The 19,921-nt window shown below is 37.1% G+C and overlaps 1 protein-coding gene across 1 annotated transcript in view; it reads left to right on the top strand.

The window, feature by feature from the left end:
• Nucleotides 1–12,126: 12,126 nt before the first annotated feature.
• The window catches only part of LOC136030030 (probable methyltransferase-like protein 24), a 30,492-nt gene continuing 22,697 nt past the window's right edge, over nt 12,127–19,921 (top strand). Inside the window, exon 1 of the mRNA XM_065708645.1 lies at nt 12,127–12,394. The gene's annotated coding sequence lies outside the window, so the exon portion shown is untranslated. The remainder of the gene's footprint in view (nt 12,395–19,921) is intronic.

Below are 19,921 nucleotides of genomic sequence, written 5' to 3'. Positions count from 1 at the left end.
TCAAAAAAGGAACAAAAAATCTCAAATTTTGTTTAACTGTAGCAGTTAGCCTGGAATAATACGAATGGCAGAATTGACAGAATATATCTTTTCTGGTGGCTGGCGTTTGCCCCCTGGGAAATAACTCCCCCCCCCGTGGATAGTTGGTCTCACTTTTGATTTATAAAAAAGGACAAGAAATCTCAATTTCTGGTCTAATGAACACCCTCCTAAGCTTCTGCAACTATGTGTCGAAGGTGTGGATGAAGAAGGGGCAGTCCTCCTCCTGTACGAAAGAAATTATGCTCATTTTTGGGATTAATGTTACTCTTTACATTCATAATAAAAGAATAGGCCGAAAACATTCCCAGAAATCATAAGAAAGTATATAATTTTACATTTTGATGAGTTTTTTTTTAATATTCCTTTTGCACTCCTTCCCCTAAGGAAATACCGCCTGACCCCAAAACACCCAGGTTATGGCCATGGGGACTATACATAAATTTCTACCTCCATGCTCTCCTCATCATTCCCTTAGAACTAATTATGTATTTATCTCATGGCTCAATGAGAGCTGGAATGTTTTGGCCTAAAAGTGCACTCTTTGAGGTATTTCCCTTCCTCCCCGACTACTAACAAAAATCATAGATCCCCATTACAGAAGCTCAAGTACCTTTTTAAGTTTTGTAATTTGTCCATTGCTTGCAGATAGTATTTGTTATTGGGAAACATGCGAGCATTTTTCGCGGGAGAGTTTTCTTCGGGGGGGGGGGTATTGTCTGGTGGAAAATTCATGGGTTCTTTTCAGTGGGGATGTATTTTCCTTGATGGTGGGGGGAGGGTTCCGGTTTTATCATACATGAACTTTATTTTTTCATTTTTTTTTAGTAAGGACATGGCAGTTATTCGTAAAATATGCAAAGCAAAAGAAAAGGCTCTACAATGTTGAAATCGGATCAAACACGAAAGTAGAAGCAGCTGGCTATTCTTTTTAATATTGAGTTAAAATAAAAATATATTGATCATTTTCGGATTCCGACCAATTAAACAATGAAAAATCTTGGGTTTCTGACGAATTTTCCGTTTTTTCCGGGATCTGGTCAATTTTCCGGTCAGTTTTCCGTATTTTGCTGCTTGCTTCTTCGGAAGTTGATGCACGTTTTTCATTACGACTAGAAATGAGTGCTTGTTTTTATATGTGGCTATTATGACACATGCTGGATCTTTTATTTCTAAATTCCTATCCATTCTTGAGTCAACTATTTCAGGCAACAACCAATCCATCCAAAAACCCTCCCAATAGTGCCTTGATCTTTCAACTTTTATTATTCTCCAGTCTTCTTGATTATTGTAGACCAGCAGATGACATTGCTCTTGATTAGTGATCTCTAGCTGGCCTTGAATTTGGCTATCGTATTTGTGGTTTACTTTTAGGTGGAGTCCTGAATCCCTTTATTAGGCCTTTGATACGAGCTCCGTCCTCTATAGTTTTCCCTTGTGGTATGTTATGTACTGTCTTTACTTTTTCACAGCTCTTAAGCAAATATAACAATATTTATTTTTGATTCCTACATATGGTAGTTTTTTAATGAAAATCCCTACACATCCTTTGGCTGTCTAGTCATGGCCATTGCTGCGATTGTTCCATCCCCCGTCAAACACTAATCTAGTCCAATAGGAACTATTCAGAAGCCTGTCTTCGTAAACTGCCATTTTCAGTGACTCCTCTCCGTTCTGCTATGAGATTTCCGTCAACATTTCCATCCATACGTTGCCAGATGCCGATTTAGTTTTCATGAAAACATTTTTGACATAGGGCAGATGCTTAAGACGCTCAGTATTACAGATAGCGTGGCATAGCCTCCGTCTGTTCCCATAATACCCCACACAGCCTTAGTGTTCATATCTCCTCTTACATTGGTATAGCACTCTGCTGTTCCTTTAGGCTTGCTTTCAAATAGTCTTTTACACTTGCTGTGGGAGAATTAGGTTCGTTTTTTTACGATTCTTTTTTCCAGCCACCGGCACCACATTCCGCCACTAACTTGGTTCTGAGTCCAGTGGACGACAGTTTGGTTATTCAATGTTTCCGCACTTGAAGGCCGTGATTAATTGAACTGATAAAACTCGAAAATCCCATGTTAAAATTGAAAATTTATATTCAAAAAGTAATCAAGTATTCATTGGCGAAAGATACCGTTTTAATATCAGGCAGTAGCTTGTTGAAGATGCTACAAATGTTTGCTAGGATTTTGCTCTATTTCCTCTAATTGCTTAGAAATCTTGGAAAAGGTCTAGCTCTTTTTTACAAGTGTACTCTAAGAAGGATATTGCTTTTAGAACAAAATCGGTATTATCATGAGCAGAAGGCAGTAACCTGTAAGATGATTCCAACCAGTTTTCGACGTAATTTCCTGTTTTCCAACAGTCCCGTAGAATATTTTCAGCTACCTGAAATTTTTACAAGTTTTTTGCCAGAAAGAATCGTTTCAGATCGCCTATAACACCCCTAGAGACCAGATTGCCAAGCTGGTATAATTGACCTGCTATATCCTCCAATGAATAAGTGCTATTTGAAGGGTTTTTGACAATCGACGATCTCTAGAGAATTGAGAGACAGAAGGCTACCCTAGCTTCAGTTTTGAACCTCGATGTTTTCAAGTTCACTTAATCACGGTCTGAAACCACACTTTCGCACTTGGTGATCCTGAAGTATAACTTCAGCATCACCTGCGGAGATGATGACTGAGGTGTAGATGACTTCCTAAAACCTCTGGCTCACCACTGCACTGAGTGTTTCATGTGGCAATAAAAGGGATTGATAATCTGGATTACCTTGCCTCCTAATAACAAAATATGTATATACAACAGTGACTACTTCTGCCGTATCATTTTCCAGCGAACATTTTTATAAATTCACACTTTCTAGTCCAGCCAGCTTCTCCATAGAGCCTTTTGTATTATATTGATTGTTTTTAGAAATAAAATTGTGCCTTATTTGTGGTCATTTTATTTAAAATTGCTACTAAAAACTGAGATCAGACGAAGCTTTGCTAGTGTATAGATGCCCTAAAAATTAGGATGATAAATTTTGTATTTTATGGAGAGGAGGCCCTTGAATCTCAGGTTCTATAAATTTTAAACCACACCCCTTGTTGGTGTCCTCCACAGTCGAATCTTAGTGTCTTCTTTGTTGTGTCAGTCTGCCCATGGTCTTACTTTTTTGGGCTATATTATCCATCTAATGTAATCCAGTAATGGTAGCTCAATTCAGAGTTTTCTAACCAGCCAAACAGACTGAAGACCCTCTCTCCCAAGTCCACTTACAACGTGTATGCCTTTGTCTATTATCGGTTTTACACGATTTTTCTTCTTCCATACACAGGACTTGGAATATACTCTTTTAGACGAAGTAGGATTATCGGTTATCGGTTTTTTATCTATTTAAAAAACCTTATATAGGATTATCTATTATCGGTTTTAGAGAAAACATAGGATAATATTAGAAGCGACTGAGGCCGGATCAAATGATAATGTTTTTTTTTTTACAAATAAAATAACAAACAATTGCCGAAGAATGGAGAGAGAGAGAGAGAGAGAGAGAGAGAGAGAGAGAGAGAGAGAGAGAGAGGGAGGGAGAGTTCGACAACTAGCTAAAGAGATTTAGAGCCCGACCCACCAAATTACGACGCGTATGCCTTGTTGAATTATCACTTTTACACGATTTTGCTTGTTCCGCATACCAGGGCTTGAATATAATTTTGTAGATATAATCTAAAGAATATATCTTAATGATTCGAATCTAATCTATATAAATTCAGTAATGGCCTGATAAAACACCAGGTTGATCAATTTCAGAATCACTTATTACTAATAACTAAAATAATAGACGCGACTGGGGCCGGATCACATGACAATGTTTTTTTTTTTTTTGAATAAAATAATAAACGATTGCCGAAGAATGGAGAGAAAGAGAGAGAGAGAGAGAGAGAGAGAGAGAGAGAGAGAGAGAGAGAGAGAGAGAGAGAGAGAGAGAGAGAGAGAGAGAGAGAGAGAGAGAGAGAGAGTTTGACAACTAGCGAAAGATATTTATAGTCGTACCCACCAAATTACGACGCGTACGCCTTGTTCTATTATCGCTTTTGGACGATTTTTCTTATTCCGTATACATGACAAATAATATGTGCGACTGAGGCTGGATCAAATGACAATGTTTTTTTTTACAAATGAAATAACGAACAGTTACCGAAGAATGGGAAGAAACGGAGAGAGAGAGAGGGGGGGGGGAGAGAGAGAAAGTCGGATAACTACGATTTTTTCTCGTTCCGTATACAGGACTTGAATATAATCTTATAGATGTTAATCTAAAGAAGATATCTAAAGGATTCGGATATAATCTAAATAAATTCAGATAAATTCAGTAATGGTCTTATAAAACAATATGTTTTTCAATATCTGAATTATCTGTTAATAAAAACAAAATAATAGACAGGACTGAGGCTGGATCAAAGGACAATGTTTTTTCCTACAAATGAAATAAAGGACAGTTACCGAAGAATGGAGAGAAACGAGGAAAGAGAGAGTGAGCGAGAGAGAGAGAGAAAGAGAATGAAAGAAGATGAAATTCCTATTCATCCTAAGATAATAATTCTTCCTCCCCCCCCCCCCCCGATTAAATTACGACGCGTATGCCTTCGCCTATTATCACTTTTTCACGATCTTTCTTGTTCCATTTATGAGATTTGGATATCACTTTTTGGACTTTTGCCTTTCGTGGCTCTTGCTGAATTGGTCTCGAAAGCCATCTGTCATGGGCCCCGCGGCCCCTCCTACAAATTTTCTGGTATCCTCATTTGGCTCTTGCTCTTTTTTTAAATAAACGTGCCAATTCGGTTAATTATTGGCGTCCTTGCCAAATTGACCCCCTCTAATACTTTATGCCTCTAATACTTTAGATCCGCCTTTGCCATCAGTTGGCTTGGGACGAGAACTTAATTTTTTCACACCCATTAACCCTCTCCAATCCTCCCTGGCTACTGTTTTGCCCTCTTCAACCAATTCAACAATGACCGTAACGCCATGGTTGTATTTTATACACTATTGCGGTTTACCTTGCCTCCCCACGATCATGAGGCCTAAAACTGCGAGGCTACGCATCAAAAACTAAACTAAACTCTTAATACAAACAATCAAATTACTTATAATATACGTACTTACCGCACTTGTTTCAGATTTAGCCATTCTTTGTTCAACATTTTTCTCTGGTCATTTTTATATGATCAAACAGTTCGCGGTAACGAACTGTAGTAAGGAGTGACCCGGCTCAATAGTGACCAAAACTCTAAAAAACGGGATTTTGATGCTAAGACATACATCAAAAGAATCGGATTTTTATGCTGATTTTAAAAATATAAGTTTCATCAAGTTTGGATTTACCCATCAAAAGGTTTGAGCCTGAAAAAATTTGCCTTATTTTAGAAAATCAGATTCAGCGTTTTAGAGAACCCTATTGTAGAAGCTTCAAGCTCCTATCTACAAAAATGTGGAATTTTTATTTTTTGCCAGAAGGCAGATCACGGATGCGTGTTTATTTGTTTGTTTGTTTGTTTTTTTTTTCCCAGGGGTGATCGTATCGACCCAGTGGTCCTAGAATTTTGCGAGAAGGCTCACTCTAACGGAAATGAGAAGTTCTAGTGCCCTTTTTAAGTGACCAAAAAAATTGAAGGACACCTAGGCCTCTCCCATGCTAACTATTTTCCCAAAGTCACCGGATGAAAATTCTGAGATAGCCATTTTATTCAGCGTAGTCGAAGAACCTTATAACTATGTCCTTGGGGACGACTTACTCCCCCACAGTCCCCGTGGGAGGAGCTTCAAGTTACAAACTTTGATCAGCGCTTACATATAGTAATGGTTATTGGAAAGTGTACAGACGTTTTCAGGAGGATTTTTGGTTGGGGGAGGAGTTGAGAAGAGGGTGACATGTTGGGGGGAGCTTTCCATCGAGGAATTTGTCATGGGGGAAGAACATTTCCATGAAGGGAGCGCAGGATTTTCTAGCATTATTTAAAAAAATAATGAAAAAAATAAATATGAAAAAGTTTTTTCAACTGGAAGTAAGGAGCAGCATTAAAAGTTAAAACGAACAGAAATTATTACGCATATGAGGGGCTCACCTCCTCCTTATATCTCACTCTTTACGCTAAAGTATTTTTAGTAATTTCAACTATCTATTCTACGGCTTTTGTGATTCAGGGGTCATTCTTAAGGAATTGGGACAAAATTTAAGCTTTAGTGTAAAGAGCGAGGTACTGACAAGGGGGTGAACCCCCTCATATACAAAATAAAAACATGAGAATGCAAAAGTTCGTTATGTTAGCTAATTTGTAAGTTAGGTATACCTTTCACTAATAAATGTTTCAGCTCTGGCCTAGCATATATGCGAAATTCCTGACCATTTAGTTCTTTTTGAAGAGGCAACTTTAATATCTACCGTAAATGGCCTACCACAATCTTTTAAAGAGGCAATTGAGATAAAAAAAAACAACATATAAATAGAAATTTGGCTATAAATAGAGACACAGGCGATATTTCCTTAAGCCCAATTTATAACAATTTAATATTAAAAGACTCTATGAATATTTTCACGCGGTCTAATTTAAGACAACCTGTCCGCATATCTAATGAAAAGATATGCGTTTGTATAAAATATGCTGACTTCGAGCTGCACTCATGCATAGAAGATTACATTTTGAAAAGTTGCGTAAAAACTTAAAAGCTAAAAACTTGCCTGGGATTAAACAGGATTCTTTTCACTTGTCCTTGAGTCAAATTAAATAAAAAAAAAAAATTTTTTAACTGAAAGTAAGGAGCGACATTAAAACTTAAAACGAACAGAAATTACTTCGTATATGAAAGAGGCTGCTTCCTCATCAACGCCCCACTCTTTACGCTAAAGTTTGACTCTTTCTCTCAATTCTTATTTTTAAAACAGTAAACAGTAAAACAGTAAAACGCACATAAGTTATTGAAATGAAATTTGTATATTAATTTTTTTTTTTTTGCCAAATGGCTTTCTCTTAGTTTTGATCAGACGGTTTTGAAAAATAAGGGGTGGGGAAGGATGCCTAGCTGCCCTCCTATTTTTCGGTTACTTAAAAAGGCTACTAGAACTTCTAATTTTTAACGAACGTTTTTATTAGTAAAAAATATGCGAAATTTAAGAATTAACTTTCGTTACTTACGTAACGAACTTTTATATTCTTATATTTTTATTATGTGTACGAGGGGGTTTGTACCCTCGTTAATACCTCGCTCTTTACACTAAATCGTAAGTTTTGTCCCAATTCTTTAAGAATGAACCCTGAATCAAAAAGGTCGTAGAATAAATAGTTGAAATTACTAAAAATACTTTAGCATAAAGAGCGAGGTATTTGTCTCCTCCTAAATACCTCGCTCTTTATGCTAAAGTATTTTTAGAACCCCTCATATGCGTAATAATCTCTGTTCGTTTTAAATTTCAATGCTATTCCTTACTTTCAAATGAAAAAACGTTTTCGTGTTTATTTTTTCATTGTTTTTTTTTTTTATAGTTATGCTAGAAAATCCTGCGCCCTTTTCATTGAATTTTTCTTCCCCGTGACATATTCCTCCAAGGAAATATCCTCCCACATAGCCCCCTCCCATCAACCCCACCTCCTAAACCAAAAAAAATCCCCCTGAAAACGTCTGTACACTTCCCAATAACCATTACTATACGTAAACACTGGTTAAAGTTTGTAACTTGCAGCCCCTCCCCCAAGGATTGTGGGGGAGTAAGTCATTCCCAAAGACACAGTTATTATGGTTTTCGACTATGTGGAACATAATGGCTATCTCAAAATTTTAATCCGTTGACTTTTGGAAAAAATGAGCGTGGGAGGGGGCCTAGGTGCCCTCCAATTCTTTTGATCGCTTAAAAAGGGCACTAGAACTTTTCATTTCCTTAAAAATGAGCCCTCTTGCGACACTCTAGGACCACTTGGTCGATACGATGACCCCTGGGAAAAAGAAAAAAAAAACAAACAAATAAACACGCACCCGTGATTTGTCTTCTGGCAAAAAATACGAAATTCCACATTTTTTTAGATAGGAGCTTGAAATTTTTTTATAGGGTTCGCTGATACGCCAAATGCGATGGTGTGATTTTCGTTAGGATTCTATGACTTTTAGGGGATATTTCCCCCTATTTTCCAAAATAAGGCAAATTTTCTCAGGCTCGTAACTTGTGATGAAAAGACCAAATTAATTGAAACTTATATATTTGGAATCAGCGTGAAAATTCAATTCTTTTGATGTATCTTTTATTTTCAAAATTCCGTTTTTTAGAGTTTCGTTTACTATTGAGCCGGGTCGCTCCTTACTACAGTTCTTTACCACGAACTGTTTGAAACTAAATTTATGCGAGGTGAGGTAGAGTTTTACATTCTAGTTCAGAGAAGTGTATCTATGGTCAGTCTGCCAAGCTTTCATTTCTTCGAGCATTGATTCTGCTTTAGAGCAGAAAGATTCGTCTAAGCTAGAAAGCAAGCAATGGGTTCAAATTGAAGTTAGACTGTAATCCGAAAAATTTTCAAATTCAGACGAATTATTTTGGAAGAAAGGAAAATTCCTGTTCGAAGTAAAATTCTTCAATGACTTCCCAACTAACTCATCAGAGTAAAAAAAAACTTGGCTCATGGCTCTTCCGGTCATCTAAACTCTGAAAGAAAAGTGGGCAACTTGTTTGAACTGGAATTAAGTAAGTATTTTCAATCGCCAAGACTTGAAAAATAAGAATATAATACCCGTATTGTTGGAGGAGTATAACGGAACGATGGATCCTCCAAAGCTCCCACCCCGCAAACTATCAAATTCTTAGCGAAAAGGTGGGAATCCTACACTTTATCCTTTCGTAAATGTACAATAATTATCAATCGGTATGGTTTGACGCATAAAAAGGGACAGTGTCCTCTCCATTTCCTCTATCTCCACTCTCTCCTCACATCGAATTTTTAGCAGAAAGATAGGCATGTTACACTTTGCTTCAGGTGGAATCACACAATAATTATCCATCTGTATTACTAGAGGCGCAAAGTGGGCTCTCGGCCTTTCCGACACCACCCCCACCATCAATTTCTCAGCAAATAGATACACAGTTTTGTTGGCACCAATCGGCTTTTTATGGGGCAACTACATCGTTCCAATGAGATCTGAGGATGATGATTTTCACAGTTGTAAACACCTCTCCGTTCTTTCTATGAACAATCCCAGATCCGCCTTGAAACGTATTGGGGCAAAGAATGTTTGACAAGGAGATAGAGGGGATGGATTTTCAAAGGATCGGGTGGCATTCACTTCTTCTGTACTTTACTCACCTTCCGCTCTAAAGGATACGTACTCGGAATTTCCTAGGCAGGTTCCTAAAGCCAAGACGAAGCAATTTTAGGCTTTTGACCTTTACAAGTCTGCCGGTGACAAGCTTCAGAGTTTCATTGTTCGGGTGTTCTGCTCCATAATAGAGAATGACTTGTAAGTAAGAATGGAAAATCATGTTTAAGTTCAGGGCTAGGGGTTACATATAGTGGCTAATCGTCAACCCTTTATTCGTACTTGGTGCATTTTGAGTCAGATAATTTTTCTTAACTCAAGTGGTTACACAATAATTACAATAAATAATGTGACATATTGGATTAGTTCCGCAATATTAAGCAAAGAACGTATCCGCTAAGACGTTAGACTTGTAATCAAATTTTTCTTTGTATCAAAAAAATGAATGAAAAAATAGATTTATTTAGAGGCAAAATAAGATAGCCTTAGGTTATACATAATGCATTTTCAGAAATAACCTAATAATTGGAGTTAAATTCCAACGTTTATAACGTTGAATTCCACGTTTAAATTTAACGTTTTTTGTCCTGCAGTATTTCAGGTAGAACAATAATATATAAAATATCGACATACCCATGAATTTGAGAAAATTTAGGGTTTCTGAGAGGCTGAGCCTCAAGAGGCTAATACTTGGAGTTAAATTTCATATTTTGGAGCAAAATAGTACAGCAATAGCTTGCATACAGAGCGAACTTAATGGCAATAATGTATTTGGAAATAGAGAATAAAGTTGATTTTAATCAGATACTGCGTATTTTGAGATTAGTAGCGGTTTTAAGCCTCATAATCTGGGGGAGGGGCAAGGCATAGCAGAAAAGTGTAAAAATATAACATAATTGGAACGTAATTTTGGATGCCAGAAAAACTGAAAAAGAGCAGCTGCCCCTCCCCCTGCCACGGCCTAGGACTGCCACTATTTGACCCCGTGTTCAAGATTTAGTTTTCTACTTTGAAGAAACCATTTTAAAAGCTATGAGGTTTGACAACTACTGCATTTAATAGATAACTTACTTGACTTAAGGTTCCTGCCGCTAGGTATGCGGCGCAGAAAGCAAAACAACTTCTCTCTTCCAGATGGACCTCTCTGCTACTATGAGGGAGACCTCAACAGCAGCAATATAGGCCATGTTGTGGAACTTGTGAAAGTTCCTCCAATCTGGTCCTAGGTCTACCCCTCGGGCGTATCCAACCATGGGATGTGGGGTCAAAGTCGCTTATAATTCTAGCACAGTTTTTTGGTGGCATCCAAAGACGAGACAGAAACCATATGAGAGTTTGCTGTGTAAGTTTTGAATTCCGGAGGCATAACCGATGGCTCTCGACTCGACTACACCTATTTAGTTTTTTTTTACCAATTTACTTAAAGCCCAACTTTTTCAGCTTCTTCATGCAGGATATTCAGAACGTCTGTTAGCAGTTGTACGGAGTTAGAAACGAGTCAATGTCATCTGCGAAGTCAAAGTCCGTTGGGATTCGATCTTGACATTGGAGGCCAAAGGGTAATCAATTGGTTGTTCGAGTCATGACATGGTCTATGACACAATTAAGCAATTCTGAGGCGAAAGCACACCCTTACCGCACAATAGTTGTGATGTTGAACAACGTGCTTCGCTTCCCATTCACTTGGATGCAGCTCTTGGTTTCCTCATGTAGGAGGATGGCAAATCAACAAATCCAAAGTGCAACGCTTTCGCTAACGAAGTCAACCAAATATTGGTGCAATCTATCATGCTGTAGAATCCAAGCAGCGTAGACCCATTTTCTGTTCGATTTAGCTCTCATTTCTTCATTCAAGGTGAATTTTGCTTGTTTCAGGCAAGGAACTTGCTGGACGTTCGGAAGTTTTAATCGCTCTTTATTTGGAAAAAATGTTTCATATATATTTAATTCACAAGTAACCTTATACTCTTCACAGCAATAAGGGTATTCCGATGGTTATGTAAGGGTAATCTGACTATGGCGACGGATTTCTGAAACCCTGATGGTTAATTTTTGGGTAAATTCAAGTACCCTAAATATCATTCTTAACATGCTCATCTCTCTTTTATTTGACTAATTATAAAACATCCACCCTGTGTTGTGACCTAGTAAAGTGTAAAAAGTGTAAACCATTACCCACAGTGACCAAATAAAAAGAGGTTCTGAAATTTAAAACATTTGCCGTTTGTAGCTGATCTAGAACGGTTACTATTATCTATTATCCATCTTAAACTTTAAATAAGAATTAATAATTTATTGGAATTTATGAAAGAACCTTCAAAACTCTTGAAATCTGTGGCGGGTCGAATCAAAAATAAGCCATTGGAATTACCTTGCTCAACATCTCTTAACCCTAAACCGCAGGTTTTTCTCTCATGTTAAATTTGAAAAAGTTACATTTAAGCTGAGGTAGCACTGATTCGCCCTTTTTTTTTTTTTTTTTTTTTAGCCCTTTTTTTTTTTACTTAGTACATGGCACTATGAGCATTTTTATACAAGATTAAGTGATATGCTTAAAAAAGATCTTAAAATTCTTCTTTATAAAAGATTTAACCATAACCACCAACGGATTAAAAGTAAAATATAAAGAAGCAAATACAAAAACCAGCAGGTTAAAAGTCGCGAAAAGAGATAAAAAAACATCGAACTATGAATGCAAGGCAAAAAAAAAAAAAAACAAATAAGTCACGCTTCGGCAACAAGCACTCTCATTATTTCGGTCTACTGGCTATGCTTCCTCAGTCTGAAATTGCATCTAAACTTTGGCAAGTTATTCGCTTTGAATAAGCGTTTAAAAAGTTTAAATGGTTGTGAAATTAAAATAAGTTACTTATTCTATAATGTTATTAAAAGGAAACCATAGTATTTTTCTTGGCTGGTTATTTTAACCTTATCTTGTTTAGAAATAATTATGTTTATGACGATATTACATTCTGAAAAAAATAAAATTGAAGAAGATACATGTGATAGAAGTGATACACGAACTTTTGTGCTTAGTGGAGGATTGTCCGATTCGGCGGAACCACTTGTAAGTAAAAGTAGATGTGCTTCGAAATTTTCAATAAAATGAATAACAGCTCTTTAAATTAAATAAGAATATGGTTTATATTAGGTCATTTATGTGCTTGTGCAAGGGGTACTCAAGAGACTTTTTTTAATGGCCCCCAGACGTGTCATTATCCCGACCGATAAAAAAGGAAAAGAAATGTCTCTTTCAACAATGATTTGCATTTTTACTTTCTTTAAATAAAGAAAAACAAGTTTTTTAAACTGAAAGTATGGAGTGACATTAAACTTAAAACAAACAGAAATTACTCATTATATGAAAGGGGCTTTTCCTCCTCGACACCCCGCTCTTTACGCTAAAGTTTTTTATTGTTTTAAAAAGTAGAGTTGCGAGAAAGAATCAAACTTTAGCGCAAGGAGCGGGGTGTCGAGGAGGAGAAGCCCCTTTCATAAGGAGTAATTTCTGTTCGTTTTAAGTTTTAATGTCGCTCCTTACTTTCAATTCAAAAAACTTGTTTTTTTACTTAATTTCTGAAAGTTTTTGAATTAATGCATGTCTGATTTTGGCTCTCCGTACATAAATTATTAAAATGAAATTTGCATATTAATTCTTTTTTGGCTAAATGGCTTTCTCTTAGTTTTGATCAGACGATTTTGAGAAATAAGGGGTGGGGAAGGAGGCCTAGTTGCCCCCCAATTTTTCGGTTACTTATAAAGACAACTAGAACTTTTAATTTTTAACGAACGTGTTTATTAGTAAAAAATATGAGTAACTTAAGAATTAACTTACGTAACAAACTTTTATATTCTTATATTTTTGATTATATATATGAGGGGGTTTGTCCCCTCGTTAATACCTCACTCTTCACAATAAATCCTAAGTTTTGTCCCAATTCTTTAAGAATGACCCCTGAATCAGAAAGGCCATAGAATAAATAGTTGAAATTACTAAAAATAACTTAGCATAAAGAGCGAATCTCCTTATAAATACCTCGCTCTTTATGCTAAAGTATTTTTAGAACTACTCATATGCGTAATAATCTCTGTTCATTTTAAGTTTTAATGCTTCTCCTTACTTTCAATTGAAAAAACTTTTTCATGTTTATATTTTCATTGTTTTTTTTTTAATAGTAATGCTAGAAAATCCTGCGCCCTTTTCATTGAATTTCTCTTCCCCAATGGAATATTCCTCCGAAGAAAGATCCTCCCATATAACTCCCTCCCCTAAATCCCTCACCCAAACAAAAAAAAAAAACTGAAAACGTCGGTACACTTCCCAATAACCATTACTGTATGTAAACATTGGTCAAAGTTAGTAACTTGCAGCCCCTCCCCCAGGGACTGTGGGTGGTAAGTCATCCCCAAAGACATAGTTATTATGGTTTTCGACTATGCGAAACAAAATGGCTATCTCAAAACTTTGATCCGTTGACTTTGGGGAAAAATGAGCGTGGGAGGGGGCCTAGGTGCCCTCCAATTTTTTCGGTCACTTAAAAAGGGCACTATAACTTTTAAGTTCGGTTAGAATGAGCCCTCTTGCAACACTTCAGGACCACTTGGTCGATACGATGACCCCTGGGAAAAAGAAAAAAAACAAAACAAATAAACACGCACCCGTGATTAGTCTTCTGGCAAAAAATACGAAATCCCAAATTTTTGTAGATTAGACCTTGAAATTTTTTCTGTAGGGTTCTATGATACGCTGAATGCGATGCTGTGATTTTCGTTACGATTTGATGACTTTTAGGGGTGTTTTCCCTTATTTTCTAAAATAAGGCAAATTTCTGAGGCTCTTAACTTTTGATGACAAGGACTAAATTTGATACAACTTATATATTTGAAATCAGCATAAAAACCCGATTCTTTTGATATATCTTTTAGCATCGAAATTCCGTTTTTAGAGCTCCGTTTACTATTGAGCCGGGTCGCTCCTTACTACAGTTCGTTACCACGAACTGTTTGATAAAGAAAAACAAGTTTTTTGTAACTGAAAGTATGGAGTGACATTAAACTTAAAACAAACAGAAATTATTCCGTATGTGAAAGGGCTGTCCTCTCCTCAACGCCCCGCTCTAAACTAAACCCACTAAACTAACCCGCTCTAAACTAAAAATTGCCTCTTTGTCATAACTCTACTTTTTAAAATAATAAACAACTTTAGCGTAAAGAGTGGGGCGCTGAGAAGGGAAAAGTCCCAATCATAGACAGGATAATTTCTGTTCGTTTCAAGTTTTAATTTCGCTCCTGACTTTCAGTTAAAAAAAAAACTTGTTGTCTTTATTGAATTTCTGAATGTTTTTCAATTAATGCAAGTTTCAATTTGGCTCATCGTACATGAACAATCCAAACCTTAAATGTCCCCGGGACATACTTTATAACCCTTGCCCCCGGTTCTGGTGGTTTATATCAACCACAAAAGCCTTATAACATAATCTTTGGACTATTTTGAATAAAATGGCTATCCTGAATTTCTATTGAAAGATTTTCGTAAAAACACGACCAATGGAAGGAGGTGGGGTAGCTGCCCTCTGATCATTTTGACCATACTTAAAAAGGGCACTAGAACTTCTGACTACCAATTCAATGAGCCCCCTTTGAAGTAATACTACCTCTTTTTCTATAAAAATAAAAACTCATATGCCCCCAGGCAAAATCTACAACCCTTTCCATGAGGGCTGTGGAGGGGAGGGGTTGTCATCTTCAAAGACATCATTTCTGGGTCCTTTAACTACGCTGAACAAAATTGCTATCTCAAAATTTTGATTGGATGTTTTTATGCTTGGGGGCTGGGGGTGGTTGCCCGCTAATCACTTTTGACTATTACAAAGGCCACTAGAACTTTCGTTTTTCAATTGAAGGAGTCTCTTTTGTAGTTTTTACGACAACCTATTCTACGAAAACCTTATATGCCCCAGGGTATAACTTGCAACCCTTGCCCTAGGGTTCTTACGGGTTGTGTCAACCCTAGAGGCATTGTTATATGCTCTTTGGACTGCTTTCAACAAAATGGCTTTCTTATAATTTCAATCAGATGCGTTTAGTGGAAATAGCGGTAGTCGGGGATGGGGTACAGTTGCCCTCCATCAGTTTGACTCTTATAAGGGACCTAAAGCTTCCAATTTTCAACCAAATGAGCCTCCTCTAAAATTTATACAATCATACCTTCTATGAAAACCTTAAATGCATCCGGGGCACAACTTCTAGCACTTGCCCTTAGGCTCTGGGAGTTCATTACAACCCCAAAAGTGTTTATATGATCTTTGGATTATTTTGAATAAAAGGGCTATTTCAAAATTTATATTGGTTGTATTTCGGATAATACGACATGTGTGTGTGTGTGGGGGGGGGGGAGCTTTTCTCAGATAATTTTGACTCTTAAAACCGGCACTATTACTTCTGATTAACAATCTAATGAGGCTCCTGCAAAGTATATACGACCTTATATGCCCCCAGGGCATATCTTAAACCCTTTACTAGAGGTGTTGCGATCCTCAAAGATGTAATCTTCCAACATTTCATCTACGCTGAACAAAGTGGCTATCCCAAAATACTAATCGAATGTGTTTGGAAAAATGATAAGTTTGTGTGGGGCTGGCTGGTCTTCAACAGAATTCGGCTATTAAAAAGCACACTAACCCTTTCTATTTCCAATCGATTAAGTCCCTTCCAAATTTTCTACGACAACTTCTTCTATAAAAAGTGCAGATATTTAAAAACATTACGAGCAGTTTTGCCTCTCTGCTTCCGGGCACTCAGATAAGGGATAAACTATTAGAGTTACTAGCCCTTCAAGAAATTATTACGCATACTTTACGCAATAGTGCACGTGTATAGTACACCTGCGTCATTGGATTTGAGGTTGACGCAATCTTGCGTGACTTTGCTTCAGTATTGAAAGAGAGTTCAGTGCACTGTTGCCAGATTGGCTTGTTTCAAGCCCCGGTGGCTTATTTCTCTGGGCTGGGGCGGTTGTTTTTTTGTTGTGGGCTTGGGGCGGAAAACTGGGCTTATTATTTTTTAATTTGGCTTGTTTTGGGCTTTTTTCTACTCCAAAAAATAATATTTCTAATTTTGTTTTAAGTTCAAGTTCATTCTTTTACAAAACTTTCGAGGAAAGGTTTACCCTACGATTCACTAAAGAAGAAGAAGAAAACAAGTAATATGAATCACATGGAAATATGTACTGCAGCAGATTACTAGTTACAATTATTTAATAGAAATGTTTCATCTACAAAACATGGATAAAGGTAAGACTCCAAATACTTTTTTCTTGAAATTGTGTTTGAAATAGATTGAGATGGACTTCATAACCCCCAAGCATGGAACACTCAAAATGTTACAAACGAATACCTTGCAGTTCTGTTTTCGTCCTAGGTCATTTTTAATGTCACATTCATTTTGAATGTGAATGTAGAGTGTAAGGAGGCAAAGGCCAGAAGGCCGAAAAGATCCATATAGCCTCAATCTTCATTACATATTCAGGACCTCACTACATGCAAAACTAGTAGCCTAGACTGTGGTCTGTCAGCTCAAACGATTGAAGTAAAAAAAATATCGCAAACTGGATGTTACAATCTCAAAGCGTTTTATTCAAATTCGATACCTGAGAATATGAGGCTTTCCTCAACCTCAGCCTGTAGGGCGTCTTTACCCTTGCGTTAGATGCTTATTCAAAGCTTGCACAAAAAGTCAGTTTAGTCTTCTTCCAAATTATTTCTCACTTTTAAAAGGGAGTAACTGTTGAAAGCAGTGCAGGAATTATTTGACACTTTGCAGATTAACCTGCCGAATTAAAACCCCATTCTTTTCTTAGGAATTACTCAGCTCGATGTCAAAGCACGAAAAGCAGAACTGATTTTGGCAGCACATGTCGCGAGTCATTCATCGATTATGACTATTGACCACCTATCCACCATTATCAAGACTGCTTTTCCTGGACCAGTTTCCGAGGCAATGAAATTGAAGAGAACAAAATGTTCAGCCCTTATCAAGAATGTTCTTGGACCAGAAAGTCTCCAGGAGATTGTTGCTGATGTTGGTGACAGCAGGTATTCCCTTATTCTGGACGAATCGACCGACGTTGCCACCATGAAATTCATGTGTATTTGTGTGAGATACTATAGCCCCAAGATGAAGGAAGTTCTTTGTGCTACTTTGGGCATGGTTGAAGTACCTTCGACCACTTCTGTGATTTTACATCAAGAACTGAAAGACTTCTTAGCTTTATGTGGAATTCCCCTAAAAAATTTGATAGGTATTGGGACAGATGGAGCAAACAACATGTGTGGTGGGAACCATTCACTGTTCACGTTATTACAAGATGACGGGTTGCCTCAACTCCAACTCTTCAAATGTGTATGTCACTCCCTACATCTGTGTGCTTCCGAGGCTGTTGGAGAGCTTCCAAGCAATTTGGAGTTCATGCTCTCAGAGACTTACAAGTGGTTTAACTTTAGTCCTTTACGAAGAGAGGCATATCAGCAAATGTTCCAGCTCATAAACGATGGGAATACCCCGTTGAAAATGATTGCTCCTTCCAATACCCGTTGGCTGTCTCGATATAGAGCAGTCGTTTGCATACTCGAGCAGTATTCTGAGCTGTCAGCGCACTTTTGATTAGCGAAGGAAAAGGAACGTTGCTACACTGCCCGAATGCTCCATGATATGTACCTCGATGAACGAAATAAGGCATATATTGTTTTCTTGAAGCCATTATTGGCTGAATTTCAGAGAATTAACCTCCTTTTCCAACACACTAACGCAGATCACTTTCGTTTATTTCAAGAGCTAAAAGAGTTTGTATCAAGTCTTCTGCAGAGAATATTGCACACGTCTGCAGTGTCATTAACAGTGAATATGGACTTCGAAATTTATTACCTTCCTACAGTCCAGGTTTACTACGGATACGAGTTCAATTTGGAGCTTGAAAGATCTAAGCTGACCAGTCACCAAAAGGAAGAAGTAAAGCTGCGTTGCCTCAAATTTCTCAAGACAGCAGCTAGAGCGGTTTTAAAGCGCTTGCCCCCAGCTCTTGATTCTCTGCTGAAACTAAAAGTGCTTTCTCCGACCATTTGTTTGTCGCAGTTGCGTCCTCGATTTAGTGATTTGCCTTTGGATGTTATTCCAGTGCTGAATATTAGTGAGTTAGAGAGTCAGTGGAGAAGACTCTTGGTAGTTGACTGGGCATCAGCTTGTGGCGGAGAAATTCCAAGTGACCCTTGTGAATTCTGGGTCAAGGTCCTGCACCATCTTGATCCAGCTGGTGTTCCTCCATGTTGCGACTTAGCGAGGTGGGCATTGACCCTCCTTAGCTTGCCAATAAGCAATGCTGTAGTTGAGAGGTCATTTTCTATGATGAATGTTGTGAAGAACAAACTTCCGAATCGAATATTGTTGCATATGCTGAACTCAATAGTAGTCTTTCGGCTGTGGTTGTCAGTGTGGTATTTGCTGTTCCCAGTTTGAGCCTACTAAAAAAATGTTGCAGTTCAACAGTGAAATCTATAGCCATGGGGGCTCCACTGCAACCACAGATATGAATTTTAACAATGATCTTGATGACATACTGGTTTTACTATAGAATTGCAGAACTGGCTCTTTATTCGTTTTCTTTTCATCTGATGCTGTTTTTCTCTTGGTGTTATTTTCTAACTTCTTGAGTTGTAGATATACACTTAAAAAAATGGATTTCCAACAAGAAAATGCGTTGAACTTTCAATTGCTTAAAAAAAAAATTATAACTGAATTTTCAGCAAAGGTGTAAAATAGAAAAAGTGAATATGATCTTCAACGATTTGTTTAACTTTCCAACAAAAAACGTTTAAAGTCCAGCGACAAGTTTGATATTTCATGTTCTCTTGACTTTCCAATACCCAATTTTTCAAAGTCCAACCAATTAGTTTGGAATTCCAATGAAAGAATTTTATATTTTACACTCTGCTGACTTTCCAAAAAAAAAAAATTGAAAATCCAACGAAAAAGCTTAATATTCTACGTTTTCCTGTTTATTCTAGCAAATAATGTTGAAAATAAGATACGAAATTATTTTTTAATAAGAGTTCTTTTTCAATTTGCATTTCAAGGTATAATAGGAATTGAATAAGAAACCATCGGTTTAAAAAAAATAAAAACGAATGTTGGAATTCTTCAGATTCTGTGAAATTAATATAAAAATGAGCCCCTTCAGTGGAGCCAAAACTAGGAATCTTCGGGTTGAAGCCTGATTGGTAAAAGAAATCGATTGATAAGCTGCATTTAAAAACCAAAATGCTGTATTACAAGATAATCAGCCTTTGATATGCATATTTTCCTAAGGTGATGACGCTGAAATTTTAGCTTGCACTTAGCTTTTTTAAATCAAAAGTTCCTCGTGTTCGTTCAATATATTGGTATTTCAGCTGTTGTAGCATTTTTTTGTCAAAAGCTGTTCATAGTATCTCATTTCTCAAAAATTATTTTTAATCTTTCTTACTTGAGGTACTAAGAAAATGTACCAAAAGTATTGAGAGTTTTCTATCATTGCGTTTATTCTCTTGAAGCTTTTTTCCCT

The sequence above is a fragment of the Artemia franciscana genome, chromosome 8 (assembly GCF_032884065.1).
Source record: "Artemia franciscana chromosome 8, ASM3288406v1, whole genome shotgun sequence".
Taxonomy (NCBI): domain Eukaryota; kingdom Metazoa; phylum Arthropoda; class Branchiopoda; order Anostraca; family Artemiidae; genus Artemia; species Artemia franciscana.
The sequence above is the reverse complement of the archived record's forward strand: the minus strand, read 5'-3'. Positions and strand labels throughout refer to the sequence as shown.